This window comes from Theropithecus gelada, chromosome 2, assembly GCF_003255815.1.
Source record: "Theropithecus gelada isolate Dixy chromosome 2, Tgel_1.0, whole genome shotgun sequence".
Classification (NCBI taxonomy): domain Eukaryota; kingdom Metazoa; phylum Chordata; class Mammalia; order Primates; family Cercopithecidae; genus Theropithecus; species Theropithecus gelada.
The window spans coordinates 98,049,106-98,075,993 of record NC_037669.1 but is presented as its reverse complement, the minus strand read 5'-3'; the positions used below and the strand labels follow the sequence as shown (position 1 = coordinate 98,075,993).

General features: G+C 40.2%; 1 pseudogene; it reads left to right on the top strand.

Annotated features, from left to right (window-relative positions):
• The first annotated feature begins 1,545 nt into the window (after positions 1 to 1,545).
• On the top strand, positions 1,546 to 25,325 carry LOC112619350 (annotated as a pseudogene).
• Positions 25,326 to 26,888: the final 1,563 nt, after the last annotated feature.

Here is a 26,888-nt window from a genome sequence, read left to right as displayed (position 1 = left end):
CTGATCCTGATGAGGGTCTCCAGGAAAATATCAAGCCATTCATCCCTTCCCCAGCCCACATCAGGCTAACTGTCCAAAGATTTACTAGTGGTCTGGGAACCCAATCATTTAAATCCAAGAAAAGGATGACAAGACATCTCTCTCTGCCTAAACCCAGGACAGTGGAACCATCTTATGTATCCTTGTTTGGCAACCATGGGGAAGAAATTATTATGGTTCTAGGGCCAAATGGACTGGAGGGGAACAGAAGACTTCTCAAACTCAGTGACCATCTGAACTCAAATAACCAAACTTGGAATCCACCAGTAAAATTAAATCTGGCAATTTTTCTAGGACTTTCATCACTTCAAGTTATTCTCATATAACTTTTCTTCAAACTTTTGTCCTTGCTGTGTCTGATCTATAGGAATAATAGTAGGACAAGAGAATAATTAACTTTCTTCGCTAAAACCCTTTGAGACTACCCTCTGTTTCTTGCTGGAAACTGGCAGATCCTCCTCTAAACCAAGGGAAAGTTAGGAGTGTTCCGTGTCAAGAGGAATGCCTGGAACCAGGATTGAATACCACCGGCAGTTTGTCTGTCTCTGTCTCTGCCTCTTATATCTCACTCTAGATCTGTTTTTGCCACTTGGCCAGAGACACAGGGACATGGAGAGCACAGGAATAGAGAATTTGAAACTGGATTCCCTTGGCTTGTCTAGTTTCAGCACTGTGGTGGACAGTTGCCTGCTGTGACCGGCTTCCACACAAAACCTCAGGCTTTCATATCAGAGGCAGGAGATTACTTAGCCAGGTGTAGGCACATCCCAGAAGTACAAGGGAGTTACCATTCCCAATCCTCAATCAATAGTTGATGAGATCGTGTCCCTGGTCCTTTTCTGGGGGAAAATTGGAGGCACATTTTATATAGTTCCTCAGAGGGTATGCAATGGATTGAGCTCCAGTTGCCCAGAATTTCACTAATGCCATCTCTCTTAGTCCATTTTGTGCTGCTATAACAGAATACCTGGGACTGAGTTATTTATTACAAAAACCCAGAAATTTATTTCTTACAATCCAAGATCAAGACACCAGCATCTGATTAGGGCCTTCTTGCTGTGTCCTTAGATGACAGAAGGCAGAAGAGGGGAAGCAGGAAGAACTCCTGTCATCAAGCTCCTTTCAAACACCCCTAATCCCATTCATGAGGGAGGGGCCCTTACGGCCTAATCACTTCTTAACGGCACTGCCTCTTAATACTGTCATGTAACTGGCAACATCTGAATTTTGGAGGGGACACATTCAAACCTTAGCACCATTTGTTGACCTGTCTCCTTTACCTGTCTTACTTTCCCTTTTTCCTCACATCTGTTTCCTGGGATCACCTCACAAATAAACCTCCTCACCCAAATTCTTGTTTGAGGGTCTGCTTTTGGTGAAACCTAAACCAGATAGAAAAGCTTTCATCTTTCTAGTACAGTGTATGGTGTGTCATCTTCTGAGAGGAAGGGAGAAAGGTCACAGTAGGGTGACTCAAGGGAGATGAGAAACATCAGTGGGGTAGTCATGAAGGGGTCGGATGAGATTGGAATTCATCCTCTTGAGGAGAGTTTAGCCATGCAGTGCTACGACTATGTCCACACGGCCCAAGCCAGGAGAGAGCAGGAGGTGGTTGAAGGACGGGAAGACATGCAATGGGAAGGACCTCCAGACACTGCTTCAGGCTGTGGGTTGAGTTTAATTTTCTCCATGTTACTTATTTTGGGACCCAGGCTGGATGGGAGGTAGCTTCCTGGGGAATGCTGTTCTGATGACAGATGGCAGAAGCCCAAGAAAGCAAACCAAACCATGCAAGTACATTTAATGCCTGTGGTTGAATGGACATATGGTACCTCTACTCACATTCCAAGTCACAGATCAAACCCAAAACCAGTGGAGCAAGGGTGTACACATGGCCAACAAGAAAGCCTTGGCAAGGACAACAAAGGATGATGAACAAGTAACACCATCTACCTGTCCAGTCTACAAAAAGTATGCAGCTGGCTTCTCCCTTTTTCCATAGAGGCACAGGGACACCAAGTGGTGCTCTCTGATGACTGGCAGTATCAGCCACATCCCAGCCCCCCAAAAGTCACTTAACACCCAGTTTCCCATGAGTCACTCAAAAATAAATTCCTGAAGTGGTCTTTAAATCTGTGCTCTCACATCCTGTTCCAACCAAGCCTAAACTATGTATTTCTCTACTTGGCAGTCAGGATCTAAAACAGGGCAGAGAGAATGACATCAGGGTGCAGGGTTTCCTTCTTTTCTGCTCTTCTTTGAGTAGGATAATTTTGCAGAAGGCGTCTCCTCCTTTAGGTGTGAGGTTAGAACTTGTTGAATTCCCCCTGACACTATGGAGTCACTAGACTCCCATGAAGGGTCCTGATGGGAGTGGAACCCAGATGGGGAATGTGCCAAAATACTTTCTTCATGACAAAAAATGCACGGCTCAAATAATAATCATGGTGTCTACATTACCAGATAATGTATGTCCCCACACACACATGCACACAGCACGCACGCACACACACGCACGCACACACTCTTCTTTTCCCTCTTTTCTCCCATTTTTGCCTCAGTAGTTGATAAGTTTTGGATTTGTGTTCCCACTCAAATCTCATGTCAAATTATGATTCCCATGGTTGGAGGTGGGGCCTGATGGGAGGTGATTGGATTGGGGAGGTCTCTAATGGTTTAGCATCATCTCCCAGTGCTGTTCCTGTAACAGAGTTCTCACGAGATTTGGTTGTTTAAAAGTATATAGCACCTGCTTGCTCTCTCTCTTCCTCCTGCTCCAGCCATGTAAGACATGCCTGTTTTTCCTTCACCTTCCGCCATGATTGAAAGTTTCCTGAGGCTTCCCCAGAAGCTCCTATGCTTCCGGGACAGCCTGCAGAACCAAGAGCCAATTAAACCTCTTTTCTTTATAAATTGCCCAGTCTCAGGTATTTATAGCAATGTGAGAATGGACTAACACAGTGATACTAATGAGGAAGTAGGCTGGCTGTGCATCAGAGTCAGGAGAAATGGGATGCAATTGTACATGGACTTGAGAAAAGCATTCGATAAAAACACAATTCTCAGCATAGCACGGAGACGTAGAATGTGTATTAATTAACATTTTAGGAGTTGTGGATGTTAACTTTCATTGGTATATAGTATATGTTTCATAATACTAATGCAGTCTGTTAAAAATGAGGTTCCAACAACTGTGTTAGGTTTTCAGGAAATAAAGGAATTACAGAAACTTTTTCAGGTGTGTCTTCCTGCAAAAGTAGGTCTCATTATTTCCACTGACCTTGAGAGAACAGACTTGGTGAGATCAGAATACTTGCCAAAGGCCACACAGTAAAATGGCAGACTGGGGACCAGGGAGGTGTGAGGTTCAATGGTAAAAGAAAGGCCCTAGCATTAAGCTAGACCTGTTTTTGAGTCACAGGGAGTTTTAGCTAGTGTCCCTGTGACTCAAAAGCAGGTCTAGCATGTCTCCTTCTTTCTCTCGGGTAGAATAGTGCTAAGTAAGGAAGGAGGAGAAAGAATCTCAAGTTGTGGACATTCAGAGAGACCAAACCTCAAACTCGTCACAGAAGGTGACTATATAATAGGTTCCACCACTCTGTCATGAATATCTGTTATCGTATATCCAAGTCTCACAGGTCAAGGCAAGAATGGTGATATTTCATTCATCAGTACTTCCCTCACCCTCAGAGTGATTTTCCTCTCTGTGAAGGTCGAGTTTCTCTCCACTCTGAATAAATTAAAAGCTGGCATTGTGATTTTCCTGTGAATGGAGAGGGCAGGCCCATGGCCTTTCCTCCTGCTGCAGAAGCAAGATAGCAGAGGCAGAGGCAGGGCATTCACCTTTCCACCAAAGCTGAATCTTTTTCCCCAGATGAATGAGAACTGTGGAGGTTCGCAACAGAGAAAAGCTCTGTGACCCTCCAGGTGGCAGGAAGTGGAAGAGGGGTTTTTTCTTCAGACAACAGCCTTTCTGATTGGGGGTGCCAGCTCTTTCTGTTCCTCTTTTTAGTGGACTGTGACAGCTTCCCAGCATGCTCTTCTGTCCTTGTTCTGCCAACAGAACTCTTCTTTACTTTGGGAAAACCAGTCCATATAGTTTGGATGGACCTATAATTCTCTTCCTCCCACCCTCTCAGTCCTAGTCACAGGATGAACAGTGACCACTGATGTAGCCAGTCAGAGCACCTCATTCTCTTGGTTGCAGTGATTGGTCCACAAATGAGCACCTAATCCAAGCAGACAATCAAAGTTCTTCCACGAGATTCGTTATATTAACAATGAGGCAGCTGTCCCGTCTTTGTCTTGGATAAAGTAGGATGAGTGGGTCCGCTTTATAATGCAGCCAGCACAGAGGATTGACACGGGTGAGAGAAAAGGAAAGGGACAGAGGTTGGACAGCATCCTTTAACACCTGAATCCATCTATGCCTGAATGGAGACCAATAACTGGATTTCCTATGTATAGTAGTTAATAAATTCCAATTTTGTGCAAGCTCATTTGAGCCACGTTCATGTTACATTCAATTACATTTGAACCTTGACTTCTATAAATTCTGTACTGCATTTATCCAGGTGAATGGTGGAAGAAATCTTTTTTCTTGGGGTGGGAAGGATATTTGTGACTAAATCAAAGATTCACACTCCTCCTTGGAAAAGGCCATTTAAATGTGCATATATTGTGTTGATCATTGTCTTTTCCTGCCATCTTCTGCCTTGTGCTGGAGCTAAATGCAATTTGAGCCCTCAGTCTGGAAGGCTCTGGAGTTGTAAAATGCTCAAGGTTCTCACAGTCTCTCTTCTCTCCTCCTCCACGCTGACGGAGTAGATGTGGAGGAGAGAGTTTTAGATCTCTTCCCCTTAACACACAGCTGGGATGCTGCTGGGAAGGAAACAGTTCGTGAACCCCATTTCATTTCAGCAAAGGTTTAGAATGCGTAAGACTTAGCCATGGCCTTGAGAATGTTTTGGTGAGGGTAGGGGGGATGATCATCCATATGTATGATGTTGAATGTCCTCTTCAGAATAGTCACCTATGAAATGTCCCTTGTACTGAGCCAGGTCTGCCTCTCCAACGTCACCGGGTGGCCCACACACAGCTGAACTGCAAGTGTGGTGCTCTCTGGTAGGAACAAACTGCAGTCTGCTTAATTTCTCTGAGCCCCATTGACAGTGAAGTGGCTGCATGATTACAGGGAACTAAGGCTGATTTACAAAGTAGGGCTTGTGCAAAGATGTTATTGCTGTGCTTTCAAGCTCTGAGGACTGCGGAGACAGACTATTGGCTTTGCAAATTAGTAAAACCAGCCTTCTGAAATTAGGCTAGGTCTGAAATAAGTTGAATTAAGAGCTAATAAGAATTTTTAAAACAATTATACCTTCATTAACATATAATTAAAGTACAATAAACTACACATATTTAGAATGTACACCTGTCTACACCCTTGAAGCCATCATCACAATCAAGGAAACAAACATTTCCATCTCCCCTCAAAGTTTTCCGGTGTCTCTTCCCTCCTTTAACCCCCTCCCCATGCAACCCCTGATCTCTTTTCCATTACTATAGATTAGTTTCCAGTTTTTAGAATTACTAATAACAATGTCAGAGTAAGTTTAAAACAGTGTCTAAATAAGACAGGGCTACCTCCTCTGAACAGGTGGGGAAAGCTCCCCTGAATTTGTCCAGTTGAGGGCAGAGGCACTCTGCCCGCTCTAAATTCCTAGTTTTCCTCTCACTGTCCCTTGAGAAACAAGCCATATGCTAGCTGGGATGGTGGTGTGTGATATGGAAACTTTGCAATAGGAGCTAGCGAGGAAGAGCCAAGCATATTAGGGGGATGGAGTGGAAGATGAGAGGAAAAATGTGAAAGGAGGGTGAGAGGTAGACAGGGACTGATCCTGGGCACTACACCTTTGTCAAGGTTAAAATCAAAGAAATGAACTTTAAACTCAAGCACAAGGAATGTAGGAGGATTGCCTTTAAATGCCAATGTCTCTAAACAATGAAGCAAGTTACTGGCAGAAATGGTGAAGTTGCTCCTTGTGGCATTCCATTTTATTTTAAAAAGATACATTCTTATCTTTATGACTCCAAGTAGCCGTGGTCCAGTCTAAAGGCAGAGGAATGGACTAAAGATATTCTAAAATCTCATCCAGGTCTGACTGTCATAAAGTATGTTTTACACAGACATACTTTAAGAGTAGCTGGCCGGGCATGCTGGCTCACGCCTGAATTCCAGCACTTTGGGAGGTTGAGGCAGGTGGATCACCTGAGATCAGGAGTTCGAGACCAGCCTGGCCAACATGGTGAAATCCCCGTCTCTATTAAAAATACAAAAATTATCTGAGCGTAGTGGTGCACGCCTGTGATCTCAGCTACTCAGGAGGCTGAGGTGGGAGAATTGTTTGAACCTGGTAGGCAGAGGTTGCAGTAAGCGGAGATTGAGCCACTGCACTGCACTCCAGTCTGGGTGACAGAGCAAGACTCAGTCTAAAAAAAAAGTAGTTAATTGAGTGAATATTATTTATTTAATTTGTTTATGTGACAGTCTTGCTCTGTCACCCAGATTGGAATGCTATGGCACGATCTCAACTCACTGCAACTTGAGTGAACATTTAAAAGTGCCTGAACTTAACTTGACAAGGTCCATTTTGAGACTGAGTGGTAAAACCTTTGTGTCAAGATCAGCAGTGATGTGGGACACGGGTCTGTTCCGCATGCCAGCTGCAGTGTGCACACTCGGCTGCTGTCCTGGGACTAGAGACAGGGCAAACATGACCCACCATTGCTGTCAATAAACTGCCTTTGAAACATAATTTTAGGCTCAGTAAGTAGCATCATTAAAACTGTAAGAAGGCATCATTAAAACTGATATTATTTACATGTACAAATAAATCATGCTCAGACTTCCCCCATACATTCTCTCTCAAGCAATAAAAAAAATTGATGGATACAATTCTATTGTTGAACAAATAACAACTCTGATATCTTGGCTCTCTTCAGTGTTTCAGGGCTACAGGTGGTCACTATTTGCTACCTGAAATATCATTTTGTTTATCTTTTATAAAACCACATTGCAATTACGTTAGAAATTAATGTCAAATGAATTGGTAATCAATCCTTGAGTGTCTCCTTATCTGGGGAGGAGGTGGAGTACTGGGGGAAGTACTCTGAAGTCATTAAAGGTGGAAAATTCTCCCCTTTGTGGTTTTCCTCACTTTGTGGTGTCAGTGTCTGTGTGCTTGCTTGCTCCCCGAGCTGATCCCCAAGGCAGAGGCCATGCCATATTTGTCTTTAAATTCTTAGTAGCTAACCCAGTGTTAATACATAGCAAGAACTAAATAAACATGTATTGAATAAAGGAATGAATGAACCAGAGTTACTACTGTCAAAAATATTCATATTTTTTCTAGCTTTTTCATAAAATAGGTAAGTGTTTAAACTATTCATGAATAGATTTCCCCGCCCCCCCATGGGTTCATTATTTCCTTAAAGTGTGATTCCATGAATTTGATTTTTGGATTAAGGAATATATATTTTATCTTTTTAATGTATTTAATATTGCTTTTAAAGCTGATTTTAAAATCAATTTATAATTGTAACATCAGCAATAATGGGACAACGATTATTATAGCACATAGACTTTATGTGTGTCCTAATATAATGCAGTTTGAAATACACAGTGCTATGACATATTTTTTCCCAATATTTTAACCTTAATTTAGAAATAACTTTTAGTCTCAGAAGATGGGTTGTTCTATAAGACATCTGTCTGATCAGGTCTCTTCAACCGGTCAGTGTCATTAAACACTAAAAAGGGGGGAAAGAGGATATTCTAGATGAAAAGAGATTTGAAAGACGCAACAACAAAGGCAATCTGTGGACCTTGATTGGATGTTTGTTCAAACCAATTAGCTAAAAAGTCATTTGGAGGACAATTGGGAACATATAAATATAAAATGAATATTAGATAATATAAAGGATTTTTTTTGTTTGTTTGTTTGAGACTGAGTCTGTTGCCCAGGCTGGAGTGCAGTGGTATGATCTCAGCTCACTGGAACCTCCTCCTCCTGGATTCCAGTGATTTTCTTGCCTCAACCTCCTAAGTATCTGGGACTACAGGCGTACACCACAACACCTGGCTAATTTTTTGTGTTTTTAGTAGAGACAGGGTTTCACCATGTTGGCCAAGCTGGTCTCAAACTCCTAACCTCAAGTGATCTGCCTGCCTTGGCCTCTCAAGGTGCTGGGATTACAGGTGTTAGCCACCACGCCTGGTCAATGCTTTTCTTTTAGGTTGAAGAAATCCCTTTAGCATTTCTTGTGGGACAGGTCTGGTGTTGAAATCCCTCAGCTTTTGTTTGTCTGGGAAAGTCTTTTTTTCTCCCTTCATGCTTAAGGGATATTTTCACCAGATATATTACTCTAGGGTAAAAGTTTTTCCTTCAGCACTTTAAACGTGTCATGCCACTCTCTCCTGGCCTATAAGGTTTCACTGAAAAGTCTGCTGCCAGTCATTTTGGAGCTCCATTGTATGTTACATGTTTCTTTTCTCTTGCTGCTTTTAGAATTTTTTATCTTTGACCTTTGGGAGTTTGATTATAAAATGCCTCGAAGTAGTCTTCTTTGGGTTAAATCTGCCTGGTGTTCTATAACCTTCTTGTACTTGAATGTTGATATATTCTCTAAGTGTGAGAAATTCTCTGTTATTACCCCTTTTAGTAAACTTTCTACCCCTATCTCTTTTGCTACCTTCTCCTTAAAGCCAATAACTCTCAGAGTGGTCCATTTGAGGCTATTGACTATCTTCTAGATCTTGTAGGCATGCTTCATTGTTTTTTAATCCTTTTTCTTTTGTCTCCTCTGACTGTGTATATTCAAAAAGTCTGTCTTCAAGTTCACTAATTCTTTTTTCTGCTTGATCAATTCTGCTATTAAGAGACTCTCATGCATTCTTCAATGTGTCAGTTGCATTTTCAACTCTAGAATTTCTGCTTGATCCTTTTTAATTATTGTAATCCCTTTGTTACATTTATCTGATAGAATTCTAAATTCCTTCTCTGCATTTTATTTGAGTTGCCTCAAAAAAACTATTTTGATTTCTTTGTCTGAATGGTCATATATCTCTGTTTCTCCAGGGTTGGTCCCTGATAACGTATTGAATTCATTTGGTGAGATCATGTTTTCCTGGATGGTATTGATACTTGAAGATGTTCTTCAGTGTCTGGACATTGAAGAGTTAGGTATTTGTTGTAGTCTTCACAGCCTGGGCTTGTTTGTACCTGTCTTTCTTGGGAAGGCTTTCTATGTATTCAAAGGGACTTGGGATTCAAGCCCAATAACACTGTGGTTTTTATAGACTCAGAGGTACCACCTTTGTGGTCTTGGATAAGAACCAGAAGACTTCTCTAGATTATCAAGCAAGAGTCTCTTTTTTTTTCCCCTTACTTTCCCCCAAACAAACAGAGTCTCTCTCTGTGTGCTGAGCTACCTGTAACTGGGGGTGTGATGATATAAGCACATCTGTGGCCATCACCACAGGGACTGCTCTGGGTCAGATCTGAAGCCAGCACAACACTGGACCTTGCCTAAGGCCCTTCCCTTCAGGGTGGTGAGTTTCACCAGGTCCCAGGCATATCTGGAGGCGCTATTTGGGAGCCAGGAATTGGAGTCAAAAACTTAGCAATTTATCTGATGTTCTATTCTCCATGGCTAAGCTGGTGCTCAAACCACAACACAAAGTCCTTCCTGCTCTTCCCTCCCATTTCCACAGACAGAGAAGTCTCTCCCTGTGGCCACCACCACCACTGGTCTATGGCGGGGTTCTGTCAGGCCACCACTAATGTCCACTTAAAGCCCAAAGTTTCTTCCATCAGCTTGTGGTGAATGCTGCCAGGCCTGGGGCTCACCCTTCAGGGCAGTGGGCTTCTCTCTAGCCCAGAGCAGGTCCAGAAATGCTGTCTAAGAGTAGGCCTAGGGGCCTGAACTTGGGACCTCTAAGAGCTCTGTCCCACTGTGGTTGAGTTGGCACTTAAAGTGGAACACAAAGTCCCCTTTACTTTTCCCTCTGCTTTTCTCAAACAGATGTAGTCTTTCCCTGTAGCCATTATAGCTGGGAATGTGCTGGATCACCCCAAAGCCAACACATGTCAGAACCAAAGGCCCATGGTATACTCCCTGGGTATCACTGGTAGTTACTCAGGCCCCACGGGCTCTTTAATCAACAGGTGATAAATCCTGCCAAGAGTGGATCCTTCCCTTCGAGGTAGCAGGTTCTGTTTAGGTCCAGAGTGTGTCTAGAAATGTCCAGGTGCCAGGGCTTGAATGGAGGCCTTACATCTCTAACCAATTACCTATCCTACTGTGGCTAAGCTGGTACCCAAGGTGCAAGACAAAGTCCTCTTCACTCTTTGCTCTCCTCTCTTTCAACAGAAGGAAAGAATCACTTTCATTGCTGCAAGCTGCACTGCCTGGGATGGAAGGAGGGATGGCACAAATATTCCTTTAGCCACATCAGCTGGTGTCGTCTCCCTAGGTCACTACTAACCCTAGTTTACTGGCTCTAAGTCCAGCCTAGCACTAGGAGTTGCCTAGGGATTGCAGTCCTTGTGTCCTAGACTGTCTTTCAAGTTCACCTACGACTCCAGAGCACTTCAGCCCACAGTAGTGAGGCTTGCTGAGAAACTCAAGTTCTGACCGCTGGGATGGGCTATTCCCCTCTGGCTCAGTCTGGTCCATTCACAGGCACTTGCTGAGCCCAGCATGGCTTTATTCTCCTCTATGGCAGGGCAGTACAGAGTTCAATGTAATGTCCCCCAGTGAATGCACTCTCCTGGTGATTCAAGACTCTCTCCTGCCTTCCTCAATGCCTCTTTTGGCGATACAAAGTTAAATCCAGGTACTGTGATTGCTTACCTGATTTTTGTTTCCTATGATGGTGCTTTTCTCTGTGGAGATAGTTGTTAAAGCCTGGTGTTCCAGCAGGGAGGACAAATGGTGAAGGCTTCCATTCTGCCATGTTGCTCCACCCTCCTGATTGTGAAATTTCAATTAGCACATTATCCTGCCAAGTGAAAAAGAGTCTCATTATGGTATGCAGTCTTGTGCTGACATCTTGGGACAAGCTGCCCACAGCATGAAGTTGTTAACTTCTTGGCCTAGTTCGCAGTCTGAATGTCTCTGGTTATGCTATAGGGTGGCTTGTTGAACTTTCAGAGTGGCCTATACATCAGGCATGAGACTTGTTTCTTAAGATTACCTAGTTTCTGCTTGTAGGGCTTCAGGAATAGAACAGTTCCCAGTTTTCATAATTTTATAGAAGTTGGATTGAAGAAACCTAGAATAATTTAGAATGTAAGTCTACAGGTACATAACAAGTACTCAAAATAATGCATAGGACTACAATCTAATAAATAAGTGTATTATAGCTTTTCCTTAGAAATATAACTTTTTCTGTCTATATTGATCACATAATAATCTCATATTTGAAATTCTGAGGCTAAGAAGCCAAACCAAAGTAGACTTCAGATTTTACTTCCAGTCTTAAGGTTCCTGAGCCTGCCAGGAAATGACAATTTTTACTTACTCTCTGTAAGACTGGGAACCCTTGAAACCAGGCATTCTGTACACATTCTCAAACGTAATATTCCAGTCAGAGCTTTGGTAATATAACAAATGTTTCCTGTTGTATGCTGTTACAAAGAGAGCAAATTTTTATTGAACTTATGCAAATAACTATATTGCCTATATCACACACAACTATATAACTATATTATGCAGAAAACTAAATGAATATTCACAGATAGTTTCCACCTTTTGGAGAATTCAAGTAGGGAGAAAGAAGTAAATGCTTCTACCTTTGTTCATAAAAATATACTTTACCACATTTCTTAAAAATGCAGACAGCTTAAGATAGAATATTTTCTTTTTTCTTTTTTTCCTTTTTTTTTTTTTTTTTTTTTTGAGACAGGGTCTTGCTCTGTTGCTGAGGCTGGACTGCAGTGGTGTGATTTCGACTCACTTAAACCCCTGCCTCCCAGGCTCAGAAGATCCTCCCACCTCAATCTCCTAAGTAGCTATGACTACAGGCGGGTGCCACCATGTCTGGCTAATGTTTTTATATTTTTAGTACAGACTGGGTTTCACCATGTTTCCCAGGCTGGTCTCAAATTCCTGGTCTCAAGGGATCTACCTGCCTTGGCCTCCCAAAGTGCTGGGATTACAGGCACGAGCCACTGCACCCGGCTGAGAGAACATTTTCTTAAATCTGGAAAACAAAACATTTAAGTGAAGAACCAATAATGTTTCAAATAAAAGTCATAAAAACATTATCTTCATCAGTTATTTAATCTCCTGTAATTAATTTTTGTTGTGCTTGACCTTGATTTGTTGTCTCACAAGTCACCAGTTTCTGAGTTCTGAAGTTTTTTATTTAGTCAATTGTTCTTAAAGTTATTTAAAAAAAAAACAAAAACAAAAAAAAACCAAAGAAAAACCTCCGGCCAGGCGCTGTGGCTCATGCCTGTAATCCCAGCACTTTGGGAGGCCTAGGCAATCAGATCTCTTGAAGTTGGGAGTTTGAAACAAGCCTGGCCAACATGGTGAAACCCTGTCTCTATAAAAAATACAAAAATTAGCTGGGTGTTGTTGTGCACACCTGTAATCCCAGCTACTCAAGAGGCTGAGGTGGGAGGATCACTTGAACCCAGAAGGCAGAGGCTGCAGTGAACTGAGATTTCCCCACTGCACTCCAGCCTGGCAAAAGTCCATCTCAAAACAAAAAACAAGAAACAAACAAACAAACAAACAAACCCAAACCTCTATTGAAGAGTACTTGTCAGAGTCTTTTTCACAAATCTGATTGCAAATACTGTTAGAGAAAAATCAAAACAATAACTACAGATGACAAAAACTTAGAAGAACCATGGTTAAAAATCTGATAGAAGTTCATTATAATCAGCAATTGATAAGGAAATTGATTATTTCTGTGACATATAACATAATAAGCAGAATTATAACTGATGATATATTGGATTTTAAGAGTTTTATACACTTTGGAACATTCATATCAATAACACATAGATGCAACTGAAAGAAGATCTAGTGTCATTTATTTGACAATGCTTCCCATGTAACTTACTAAATAAGGCTAATCATTTAATATCTCTAAAGATGAGAGATACATCCTTTGATGCTCTCCAGGGATCTGGCTGTAATATCCCAAAGTTGATTATAGGTCAAAAAGACTTAATTTAGAATTTTGATAATGGGGAGGCCTGTTAAAGATGACAAAATGTTTAAAACCCTTGATTAAGACAGGATAACAGGCTGAGTACAGTGGCTCATGCCTGTAATTTTAGCACTCTTGGGAGGCCAAGGCAGGCAGATCACTTGAGCCCAGGAGTTCGAGACAAGGCTGTGCAACATAGCGAGAGCCTGTCAGTATAAAAAATACAAAAATTAGCTGGGCATGGTGGTGTGCCCCTGCAGTCACAGCTATTTAGGAGGCTCAGGTGGGAGAATCACCTGAGCCCAGGAAGTCAAGGCTGCAGTGAACCGTGATGATGCCACTGCACTTCAGCCCGGGTGACAGAGTGAGACCCTGTCTCAAAAAAAAAAAAAAAAGAAAGACAGGATAACAGGTCACTGTTAATTAAGTAATAAAATTGAATAATAGTAAGTCATTTAACCAGAGTGATAATCAGAATTCAAACACAAAACAGAAACTTACACTGATGTAAAAGAAAAAATGCTTTGACCCTTTCAAAGCCTGGTTTTCCCAAGTAATCAGAAAACCTAATAAAGACAACACAGGAAAGTGTCTTCATAAAGCATATACATTTTGTTCTTAGGCTAGTTACCAAAAAGATAAAGAAAAACCTCCTTCAATGTGATTATCTCTTCTCATAGGAAGCCCATTCAGGTACCTGGAAGTTGAACCTGATGAAAAGGTACTTGCATTTTATCAGATATAGTAAGAGTGTGGGCCCAAAGGTGATGAGCATTGTATCATATTAGAGAGAAATGTAAACAAGAAAACTAGTACCTTGTACAGGGAAATGCATGGCTCTTAGGAAAAGCATGAGATGTCTCCTTGTTACATGGAGCAATTAGGACACATCAAGAAATTGTTATGCAGAAGGAAAACATTGCTTTCCCAGGCCTTCAAAATAGAGCATTTCAGTGTCAGGTCATAACAGCAGAGTTAGTACTGAAGAAAAAAGTTACAAGAGCTGACAGGAAAGTTAAAAGAGTTATCACCCCAGCCAAACCAGAAGATGTGTGTGTGTGACCTGCAAATCACGTGCAGCAAAATGCAGTAAAAGTTGAATTTCTGAGACATGAATTTGAGAAGCCTTAAGAGCCTTAGAGAACTTCTCTACCTTGAGAAATTAAATAACCACTCTAAACAAAGAAGGCATTTCCAACCTGAAAGTAGAGAAATTAAATGCATCTCAGAAAGAAACTCAGCAGAAATAGAAACTGTAAAACAGGAAGAAGCTGCAGTTTGTAATACACCTGTTAAACAGCTTTCAGAATTAAAAATCAAAACTCCTTGCAGTGTTACTAAGAGCAAATCAATACTTCAAGAAAACTTTGTTGTTTTAACATAGGAGAGCAGATTATTTTGTTTTCTATCATTGTATTTTTTTTTTTTTTCTTGAGATGGAGTCTCGCTCTGTCTCCCAGGCTGGAGTGCAGTGGCACAATCTCGGCTCACTGCAAGCTCCGCCTCCTGGGTTCATGCCATTCTCCTGCCTCAGCCTTCCGAGTAGCTGGGACTACAGGTGCCTGCCACTATGCCTGGCTAATTTTAAAATTTTTTTTTTAGTAGAGATGGGGTTTCACTGTGTTAGCCAGGATGGTCTCGATCTCCTAACCTTGTGATTTGCCCACCTTGGCCTCCCAAAGTGCTGGGATTACAGGCATGTGCCACTGCAACCAGCCCTATCATTGTATTTTTAATATCACAGCTCAATTTTTAGAAGGACTTATAATTTCCTTCTAATTATAGCCAACTTGATCACACACAAAAACGTCTTTCATAAATTCATGCTTCACAAACATTTTGTGATGTACACATACCTTCCACGACATGCTTAGACTTTCTGCTTTGAATTATACTCCCTCTTTCTTAAATAACCAGTCATTTGACTTTCAGACAAAAATTTACCACACATAATTCTTTCCCATACAAAATTATTCTTTTTTCTTTTTAACTCTTTACCAAAACTATATCCTCATACTTAACAACTTTCTTTACATCTCTCTCTGTCCTACTTACTGGTTTATTTCTATCTTGTTTATATTTCCTTCCCAAATTCATATTTTGAAATAACCTTTAATAACCTCTGAACTTAGAACACGTGTTTTTTTAATTCTAAATGAAGAACACATTTTTATGCCTTTCTTACATTTTATCTCATAAAAATCTTTGGCATGCTTTATATACAGAATTTTATATATTAATTAGAATTTTCAATTCTTAGTAACCTTAATTTCTAGTGAAAACCTAGGAAGCAAGAAAATTTTTAAAATGTTATGACAACATGTTTATTTTTGAAGTGTTTTTATTTTTATAGATTTTGGAGATGCAAGTGCAGTTTAAAAAACAGATTTAGGAGGTACAAGTGCAGTTTTGTTAAATGGATATATTGCATAGCACTGAAGTCCAAGCTTTTAGTGTAGCCATCACCCAAATAGTGTTCATTGTAACCATCAAATAACTTATCAACCCTCACCCTCCTTCCACCCTCTCACCCTTCCAAGTCTCCAATGTCCATTATTCCACTCAATATGTTTATATGTGCACATTATTTAGATCCCACTGTTTGTTTGTTGTTGTTGTTTTTGAGACAGAGTCTCATTCTATCACCCATGCTGGAGTACAGTGGTGTGATCTTGGCTCACTACAATCTCTGCCACCCAGGTTCAAGCAATTCTTCTACCTCAGCCTCCTGAGTAGCTGGGATTACAGGCACCTGCCACCAAGACTGACTAATTTTTGTATTTTTAGTAGAGGTGGGGTTTTGCCATGTTGGCCAGGCTGGTCCTGAACTCCTGGCCTCAAGTGATCTACTCATCTCAGCCTCCCAAAGTGCTGGGATTACACTGCACCCAGCCTAGCTCTCACTTCTAATTGAGGACATGCAGTATTTGACTTTCTGTTTCTGAGTTATTTCACTTAATAACCTCTAGTTTCATTTGTGTTTTTGCAAAAGACATGATTTTATTCTTTCCATAGCTGAGGAGTATTTCATGATATATATATACCACATTTTCCTTATCCAATCATTGATGGATATTTAAGTAGATCCCATATCTTTGCTTTTGTGAATAGTGCTACAATAAACATGTGAGTGCAGATATCCTTTTTATGTAATGATTTATTTTCCTTTGAGTAGATACCCAGTAGTGGGCTTGGTGGATTAAATGGTAGTTCTATTTTTAGTTCTATGAGAAATATCCATACTGTTTCCCATAGAGGTTGTACTAATTTACATCCCCACCAACTGTGTTTAAGAATTCCCTTTTTTCCATATCCTCACCAACATCTGTAATTATTTTGATAATAGCCATTTTTAATAATAGCCATTCTCACTGATATAAGATGGCATCTCATCTTGGTTATAATGAACATTTCTCCACTGATTAGTGATGTTTAGCATTTTTTCATCTGCTTCTTGGTCATTTCTATGTCTTCTTTTGAAAAATGTCTATTCATGTCCTTTGCCCAGTTTTCAACAGGGCTATTTGTTTTTTGTTGTAGTTGAGATATTTTAGTTCGTTGCAGATTCTGAATATTAGCCCCTTGTCAGATGCATAGTTTGCAAATGTTTTCTCCCATTCTGTAGGTTGTCTTTCACTCTGTTGATTATTTTTTTTTTGCTGTGCAGAAGTGTTTTAGTTTAATTAAGTCCCATTTGTGTATTTTCATGTTTGTTTCACTTGCTTTTGAGGACTTAGTCATAAATTCTTTGCCAAGCAAAGGGAGCAATTTTGAACTGTCTGTCACATATCAGTATTTTATAAATGAGAATTTTATTATTTTAGAAACATTTCCCCATAATGTAATTTGTGTGTATTGTTAGACTCAAATATACTTAGTCTTTCTATAAAATTTAAGAAGTCAAGGAAAAACATATTTATGTTCAACAATTTATGTTTTGGAATTTATCTTATTTGGAAATGACCTGGACTTTCAATGAGTATCACTTAATTTAACATAACTTTAGAATTTTAAATCCTACAAAAATTCACTTACAAATCTTTATTCCATTTACATTTACCTAATTTATTTATTTTTATCAATATTACCTAAATTACTTATGAAAGCTGAGATATGAGATAAAGCTACTCATCATTTCAAGTAATTTCCCTGTTAAACATGTGTACAGTCTGTGAATATCAGGTGTTCACCTAAGTAAGAACTTGAAAGTTAATTATATGGGTATTTTGCTGATAACTTAAAAGACATAGCTGTTTTTATTAAGCCAACACTATTAAATTAGTCTTACTTGTCAAAGAGTTACACAGACAGAGATCATTATGTTTTTAGGCTGGGTTTATAGTTTTATTATCTTAAAATACCTAGCAGAGACAAATATAATCCTATCTGACTAGTAAACACAGACAAAAATGTATGCTGAAATTCTGAAGACATTTTTATTTTTATTTCATCAACAAATTTAAAACAAGCTTATTTATTAAAGAAATAATTACGTCACATGCACTAAAAGGCATTTGGGTTGATTACTCCATAATTTATATAAGCACTCATTTATCTAAGCCAATCTGAATAGAATTCCTAAGGGATTTCTAGCTGACTATGGCAGATTTTGCCATGCAGACGCAACATACAGAATGTGTAAACACATATAGATACACATACCACAATAAACATCTTATAGCTTTCATTTTAGAATTTTAGTCATGAGATAGTAATACATAGTAATATATACTTATTGGTTTATAAAAGATAGTTGGATCCAAATTATATTTCTTAGAAAATGGGGTCTGTTCATATAGCTAAATGTTATTTACCCTGATAGGTAGTCTAACGAAGGCTGTGGACCAAAATTTTGAACAAAACAGTTTGGTTTTCTTTTTTTAAATTTCTTTTGCCCCTTTACACCCCCCTCTTTTTTTTTTTATCAGTTTCAAATGAATTTAGAATGAAACATTCAATTGCTTATTTTCAGCTTGAATTGTGTAAGAAAAATCAAATCTCCAAATAGGCTTGGGTTTTTTAGTAACAAATCTATGCTTTTGTTTTTGTTTTTGTTTTTTTTTTTTAAACAAAAATGGCCATATTTATTCAACAGAAGTAGTTTTAAAATATAGGAAAAATAGAATTCTATTATTACAAATTGCTATATCTTGGGGGAAATCAAATATTTTCCAGGAGAATATTTTATAAATATTGACTAAAAAATATATAGTAAACCTTACTAACCAAGTATAATAAGGAATTTCAAAGGCTGTTGAACTCTACAAACTACTAAGATCTGATTCTTTTTTGAAAAGTTTATTTTTTATTTTTTATTTATTTATTTTTTATTATACTTTAAGTTCTAGGGTATATGTGCATAACATGCAGGTTGTTACATATGTATACTTGTGCCATGTTGGTGTACTGCACCCATCAACTCGTCAGCACCCATCAACTTGTCATTTACATCAGGTATAACTCCCAATGCAATCCCTCCCCCCTCCCCACTCCCCATGATAGGCCCCGGTGTGTGATGTTCCCCTTCCCGAGTCCAGGTGATCTCATTGTTCAGTTCCCACCTATAAGTGAGAATATGCGGTGTTTGGTTTTCTGTTCTTGCGATAGTTTGCTGAGAATGATGGTTTCCAGCTGCATCCATGTTCCTACAAAGGACACAAATTCATCCTTTTTTATGGCTGCATAGTATTCCATGGTGTATATGTGCCACATTTTCTTAATACAGTCTGTTACTGATGGACATTTGGGTTGATTCCAAGTCTTTGCTATTGTGAATAGTGCCACAATAAACATACGTGTGCATGTGTCTTTATAGCAGCATGATTTATAATCCTTTGGGTATATACCCAGTAATGGGATGGCTGGGTCATATGGTACATCTAGTTCTAGATCCTTGAGGAATCGCCATACTGTTTTCCATAATGGTTGAACTAGTTTACAATCCCACCAACAGTGTAAAAGTGTTCCTATTTCTCCACATCCTCTCCAGCCCCTGTTGTTTCCTGACTTTTTAATGATTGTCATTCTAACTGGTGTGAGATGGTATCTCATTGTGGTTTTGATTTTCATTTCTCTGATGGCCAGTGATGATGAACATTTTTTCATGTGTCTGTTGGCTGTATGAATGTCCTCTTTTGAGAAGTGAGGAATCCACCTTACAAGGGATGTAAAGGACCTCTTCAAGGAGAACTACAAACCACTGCTCAGTGAAATAAAAGAGGACATAAACAAATGGAAGAACATACCATGCTCATGGATAGGAAGAATCAATATCGTGAAAATGGCCATACTGTCCAAGGTAATTTATAGATTCAATGCCATCCCCATCAAGCTACCAATGAGTTTCTTCACAGAATTGGAAAAAACTGCTTTAAAGTTCATATGGAACCAAAAAAGAGCCCACATCTCCAAGACAATCCTAAGTCAAAAGAACAAAGCTGGAGGCATCACGCTACCTGACTTCAAACTATACTACAAGGCTACAGTAACCAAAACAGCATGGTACTGGTACCAAAACAGAGATATAGACCAATGGAACAGAACAGAGTCCTCAGAAATAATACCACACATCTACAGTCATCTGATCTTTGATAAACCTGAGAAAAACAAGAACTGGGGAAAGGATTCCCTATTTAATAAATGGTGCTGGGAAAATTGGCTAGCCATAAGTAGAAAGCTGAAACTGGATCCTTTCGTTACTCCTTATACAAAAATTAATTCAAGATGAATTAGAGACTTAAATGTTAGACCTAATACCATAAAAACTCCAGAAGAAAACCTAGGTAATACCATTCAGGACATAGGCATGGGCAAGGACTTCATGTCTAAAACACCAAAAGCAATGGCAACAAAAGCCAAAATTGACAAATGGGATCTAATTAAACTAAAGAGCTTCTGCACAGCAAAAGAAACTACCATCAGAGTGAACAGGCAACCTACAGAATGGGAGAAAATTTTTGCAATCTACTCATCAGACAAAGGGCTAATATCCAGAACCTACAAAGAACTCAAACAAATTTACAAGAAAAAAACAAACAACCCCATCAAAAAGTGGGCAAAGGGTATGCTTTGTTTTTTTGTCTGGTTTGTTTGATTAATCAATGTGGGTAAGAAAGCACTTTAGCAGGTTTTTTGTTTTGCTTTGTTTGCTTTTTCTGGGCATGGGAGACAAAGCCATTTTTATGCCAGAGAGACACCTCATATTATTGCTCTGAGCTTAAGATTTTGACCTGTTTAATCTGAGAGCCTAACTTATAAACATTTATTTATGTTTTGGAATTTATTTTACTTGGAAATGACTTGGACATTCTATAAGTATCACTTAATTTAACATAACTTTAGAATTTTAAATACACTGTAATATATACTTATTGGTTTATAAAAGATAGTTGGATACAAATTATATTTCTTAGAAAGTGGGGTCTGGTCATATAGCTAAATGTTATTTACCCTGATAGGTAGTCTATTTTATTTTAGAATATCAATCCCTTAATTAACTGTTCCTCACCCTAAGCAATTGTTTTTCAGGCAAACTAGAATTTACATTTTGTGTCTAGATTGTTGGTTGCCATGGAGCTGTTGTAAGTTGTAAAGCCATTAGTTTGAAAGCCTTTTAAGACTGTAAAAAAATCTTGTCTGGAATGCCATAAGCAGTGTGTTTATCTCAATACAAGTAGAAAAATTAGCAGATTCAAAGTTGGCAGAAAAAAAATAGAGACATAGAAAACTTAGAAGGCTCTACACGTTAACTCTGCAGTTACAGTTTCTAATTCAACTTTAAGTAAAACAAGCTTGGGGAGTTTGAATGATCCCCATGATGGCCACTGGTTTAAAAACATGGCCGGGCATGGTGACTCATACCTGCAATTCCAGTGCTTCGGGAAGCCAAGGCAGGAGAATCACTTGAGGCCAAGAGTTCATGACCATCCCGGGTAACATAGTGAAACCCCATTTCCACACACACAAAAATAAATAAATAAAAAGTAAAAACATAAAAAAATGCATGAGGAAAATCATGTAATTGGCAGGAGTCCCCAAAAACCTGGCATGGCTTAATGTTTGAGAATATCATTTTTGTTTTATATTAATCTCTCAAGAGTGAAGAAAATTCTGTAATTCCTGTCATGGAGTTTGGACGGATGTTTTAGATAGTGGTGACTGTCCTAGTGGTTTTTAATTGGCTGTCTTGTGCCCACCATTTAGAGTGTTTATTTTTGCTCTCAGAAAATGTTTAGAAACAAGCAAGGGGGAAAAAGGAGCCAGATGATTTACAGATGCACATGACCAAACCCAAATGAAACAAAAAATAAGAGTGTTCACAAAAATTTTAAGCCAGGCATGCAGACCACACAAAATACTATGCCAGACATGCAGACCCAGACAAAATATAAATTCTGTAGAAACCAGAGGACTCAAATCAGAAAAGCATTGTTCTTATTCCGGATAGCACCTGCCAGAAAAGACAACACATCTTGTATTATCTCAGAAAGCAAAAAAGAATTCACTGAAGGAAGGGAGTCCAAGAAATAAAAAGGATATTTACTAGAGCAGAAAATGTAACTCACGGCAGCATAGAGCGCAAAGGGCTCAGTTGATACTTCACTTGATACCAGGGGCTGCTGATTCCTCTGAGGTGGGTGCACTTGGGTCCCACTTCTGAGATATCATTTTATTAATCTAAATAACAAACAGGGAGGCTCTAAGAGAAAAATGTTTATTTGAGAATAGGGCACTGCAATGGGAACATGTGTGCTGTAGTAAACTATGCATATATTTAGGGAGGTAAAGACAGACAACTTTTTAAAGAAAAAATGAGGATAATTACATGATTGTTTTGGAATAATTATCCTCAGCTACAAGAATCAATAATAAGAGTGGTGCCAGTACAAGATTAGATAGGCAGTTGCTGGGCAGATATCCTTGCAGAAGAATTTTTGTGTGTGTAAGGTTGTGATGGCCTTTGTGCACAGCTTTAGTTTTTGCAGTCTTTTGTCATAATTCTTGTTATCAGGTATTTGTGCCTGAGAACTCTTCCTTCGTGGCATTTCTTGGCTCTATTTGTGAGGATTTTTAACACAAGTGACTTTGTTTTTATTTTGACAACCTTCACAGCCCCAGTCCAACGTGATTGGTGTCCTTATAAGAAGAGGAGAAGAGACAGACAGACGTACACAGTGGGAAGATGATCTGAAGATTCACAAATGGAATGCAATATGACAACAGAAGCAGAGACTGGAGTGATGTGTCCACAAGCCGAGGATTGCCAGCAACACCAGAAGCGAAGAGAAAGGCATGGAACAGATTCTTCCCTAGAGCCTTCCCAGAGAGGAGGGCCCAACTCACACCTTGATTTCAGACTTCTAGTTTCCTGTGAGAAAATAAATTTCTGTTGTTTCAAGGCACCCAGTGCGTGTTACTTGTTTTTTGTTTTTTGTTTTTGTTTTTTTTTGAGACGGAGTCTCGCTCTGTCGCCCAGGCTGGAGTGCAAGCTCTGCCTCCCAGGTTCACGCCATTCTCCTGCCTCAGTCTCCCGAGTAGCCGGGACTACAGGCACCCTCCACTGCACCCGGCTAATTTTTTTTTTTTTTTTTTTGTATTTTCAGTAGAGCGGGATTTCACCGTGTTAGCCAGGGTGGTCTCCATCTCCTGACTTCGTGATCCGCCCGTCTCGGCCTCCCAAAGTGCTGGGATTACAGGCATGAGCCACCGCACCCGGCCACGTGTTACTTGTTACAACAGTCTTAGAAAAAGAATACAGACTCTACTAAAAATAAAATCATTGGCTCAGAAAAAAAACCATAAGCACAAATAAAAATTAAATGATTGAGTTCCAGTGTTATGGAGTGAAAAGGTCAGCAAATGCTCTCTTCCACAAACAACTATAAAACTGAACAAAACTGTAAAAAAAATCATTTCAGGGCTTGGAATAGACCAAAGGCAAACAACAAAATGAAGAGCATTTATTTATTAAAAACTGCTGAACTTTGGGTAGGAATAGTAGGAGTCTAGTTTTTCTTAAAATGAAGTTTTAACATGATTATAAGGGAAAGAAGGAAGATGTTATCTCATGCAGCTATCATCATGCTAGAACTTCTCATTCATTCTCAAAAAAATTTAAACACACAAATGACACATGAATATTTTCTCATGGCAAAGTAGTAAAACAATATCAATACAATGAGATTCCATATTGATTCTCATCTTTCATTCTCATTTCTTTTCTTTGACAGTAATGCAGCTAGGAAGATAATTTATATTGTGCTTGTTTTGATATTAAATAAATAATATCACAATGTCCTATATCACTGCTGCTGGAGCCACATCTGCAAACTCCGGGGTCAGTTCCTGTGGCTCCAGCGGGGGAAGCGGGTGCTCCAGTGACCCACCCAGGGAATGATGATGAGGTGAGTGAGAATGAAGCCACAGTACAGTGGATTTGCCGGGAGGAGACGTGTGTCTGTGAGAAATGCTCTGCAGAGTTCTTTAGCATCTCTGAGTTTCTGGAACATAAGAAAAAAATCACACTAAAAATCTACCTGTTCTCATCATGAATGACAGGGAGGGGCCAGTGTCTTCAGAAGACTTCTCCAGAGCTGTACTTAGTTACCAACCACCCAGATCAAGCAGTGAGGATGGGCACAGGGAGAATGGTGTCAGCTCAGGGGACAGGAAGAAACCAGTTATGGACCTTGTGGTGTACCTAAAGACAGAGACCGTCCTGCTGCCCGCCTCCAAGACATAAGCTATTTACCCAAAAGCAAAGTGGCTAACACAAATGTGACCTTGAAGCACCAAGGTGGTGATGAATCAGCAGAGTGCAGATGTGCTGCCTGTCCCAGTGCCCATTTGTGCTTGAGCAGATTCTGTGTCTGCAGCAGCAGGGACAGCAGGTACAACTCACCCAGCAGATCGCATTCAGGTGCACATGTGGACCTCCCATGCTCTCCACTTTGGCGGTGGGAGACGACCCTGGGAAGCCGCATATCCCAGCAGGTTTCTATGGCTGTGACTTTGCTCAGCCAGAAAGCTGGAAGCCAAGGTCTGTCTCCGGATGCGTTGAAACAAGCCAAACTACTTCATGCCAACATCCCTTCTGCCAACATCCCTTCTACCGCCAGCTCTCTGTCCCCAGGGCTGATGCCCTTTGCGCTGAAGCCAGATGGAACCAGGTTGTTCCCAAACATCATGTCTCCTCTCCCAAGTGCTTTGCTTCCTCAGACGCCGGGCTCGGTGCTCTTCCAGAGTCCTTTCTCCACTGTGGCACTAGACTCATCCAAGAAAGGGAAGGGGAAGCCACCGAGCATCTCCACAGTCAACGTCAAACCCAAAGACCAGGCGGTCCTTTACAAGCACAAGTGTCAGAGCAGTCTCCCTTCCATGTTTATCTGAGCCCAGCCAACCTGTGTCAAAGTTGAAGTTCCTGGCATGTTTGTGGGACCCTTAACATTGTCCCCAGGATGACTGCTTTGTTAGCAGCCCAGCCACGCCCACAGGCCCAGCCACACCGACAGCGCAAGCAACATGGCTGCATGTGGTGTGGAAAGAACTTCTCCTCCGCTGGCACTCTTCAGATTCACGGGTGGACTCACACTGGAGAGAAGTCTTTTGTATGCAACATTTGTGGGCGAGTTTTACCACCAAAGTCAGTTTCAAAGTCCTTTACATGATCCATGGGGCGAACAATAACTCAGCCCGCTGTGGGAGGAAGCTGGCCATGGAGAATACCATGGCTCTGTTAAGTACAGACAGAAAAAAGTCTCAGAAATGTTTCCCAAGGAAATCCTGGCCCCTTTGGTGAACGTGGACCCTGTTGTGTGAAACCAGTAGACCAGAATGCCCAGTGGCAGTCTGGCCATGAAGACCAATGAGATCTCTGTGATCCGGAGTGGAGGTGTTCCTAACCTCCTGGTTTCCTTGGGGGCCAGCTCCACTGTGAATAACACCACCATCTTTGAGATGGATGGCTCCCAATCAGACATCAGTGCAGATGTGGAAAAACCAGGTGTTACTGACAGCGTTCCCTCACTTCCTGGAAGAAAACAAGATTGCAGTCAGCTAAGCTAAAGGAGAACTTGCATGGAAGGAGAAATGCAGACACAGTGAAATCTCTAGAAGCTGCTTTTTTGGTAAACACTCATCTCCTGTTTTCTTTTTCTTACTGATATGCAAATGATGTTTTTGAAGGTTGTGACCGCAACCTCAGGCAAGTCCTACAATCACGACTGTTGCTATGCTGCTTTGCAAAAAATTGAAAAATCAAACAACAAAAAATATTCATATCAAAACAAATAAAGACTAGCATTAAAAAATTTTTTGGAAAGAAATGGGTCTTGCAAAGTAGCTTTTGTACTTGTGACAAACTGTATACATAGAGCCTTTGTACAACCTAGAATTTTTTCCAAAGACTGGTTACCTATTTCAAGGTAGAACCATTGGAACTTATTGAACCAACATGGAAAAGACAATGACTTAGCCTAATTGAGGGGAGAGGGGTACTGTATACTTCCATGATGACTGTATGTGGGTAAAAGGACAAGGTCTGCCATCTATTTAGGGGCCTATTTATAGACCCCAACCCTGTCCCCATCTTACTGTTTGTTTTTTTGAATGTACTTAAAAAAAAAAAAAAAACTAAGGTTGTAGAATTATAAAATTGCTTCAACTTTTTTTTTTAAAGATGGAGTCTTACTGTTTCACCCAGGCTGGAGTGCAGTGGCGTGATCTCGGCTCACTGCAACCTCCACCTCTTGGGTTCACGTGATTCTCCCGCCTCAGCCTCCTGAGTAGCTGGGACTACAGGCATGTGCCACCATGCCTGGCTAATTTTTTTTGTGTTTTTAATAGAGATGGGGTTTTACCGTGTTGGTCAGGCTGGTTTCAAAATCCTGACCTCAAATTATCTGCCCACCTTGGCCTCCCAAAGTGCTGGGATTACAGGCGTGAACCACCATGCCTATCCTGCTTCAACTTTAGAACCATAAGTCGGATGCCCTCAGATGGACTTATGGTAGTCCTTAGGGAGTTAGTCTGTGTGTTGCTGCTTAAATGCAGTTCAGTTGGAGCCCTGAGAGTGCCAGTGTCCTCCCCACACTTCCCAGGTGCTGTCCTCTTCCTGAACCCCAGAAGAGGTGGGCACCTGAGCAGGGAATTTCAGGTGACTTAATTTAGTTTGTCAGTGCCTACTCTGTTGAATAACTGGGTTTTCATTCTTGAGAAGAAACTCATGGAAGGGTGTGTTTCCTATCACAGGTTCATATACTAATTTTTTTGTTGAATTTCCTTAGTTCAACAAAATTGGGACTTAAGCCAAGTAATTATGAAGTTTTTTTTGTTTTCTTCCTGAATATTTCATGAAGGCTATGAAGTTGGAATAGGCAATTCCTGGGTGTGAAAGCTTTAATTTATCTACCTCATTTATTTTTAAATTCTTTTGTAGCCATAGTGTCTGTTTTCCTATTTTAAGACCGATGAAGTATTCCCAGGCCCTGTCTGAAACCTAGGAGTTGTATTGGTTGGAAGAGCTGAACGTCCAAGAGGCTTTTGTGATGCCTTTTTTGGTAATCTCCTTTTGTAAGTGTACTATTGAGCAAATGAAACATTGCTTTCATGGTTTAGCAAGAAA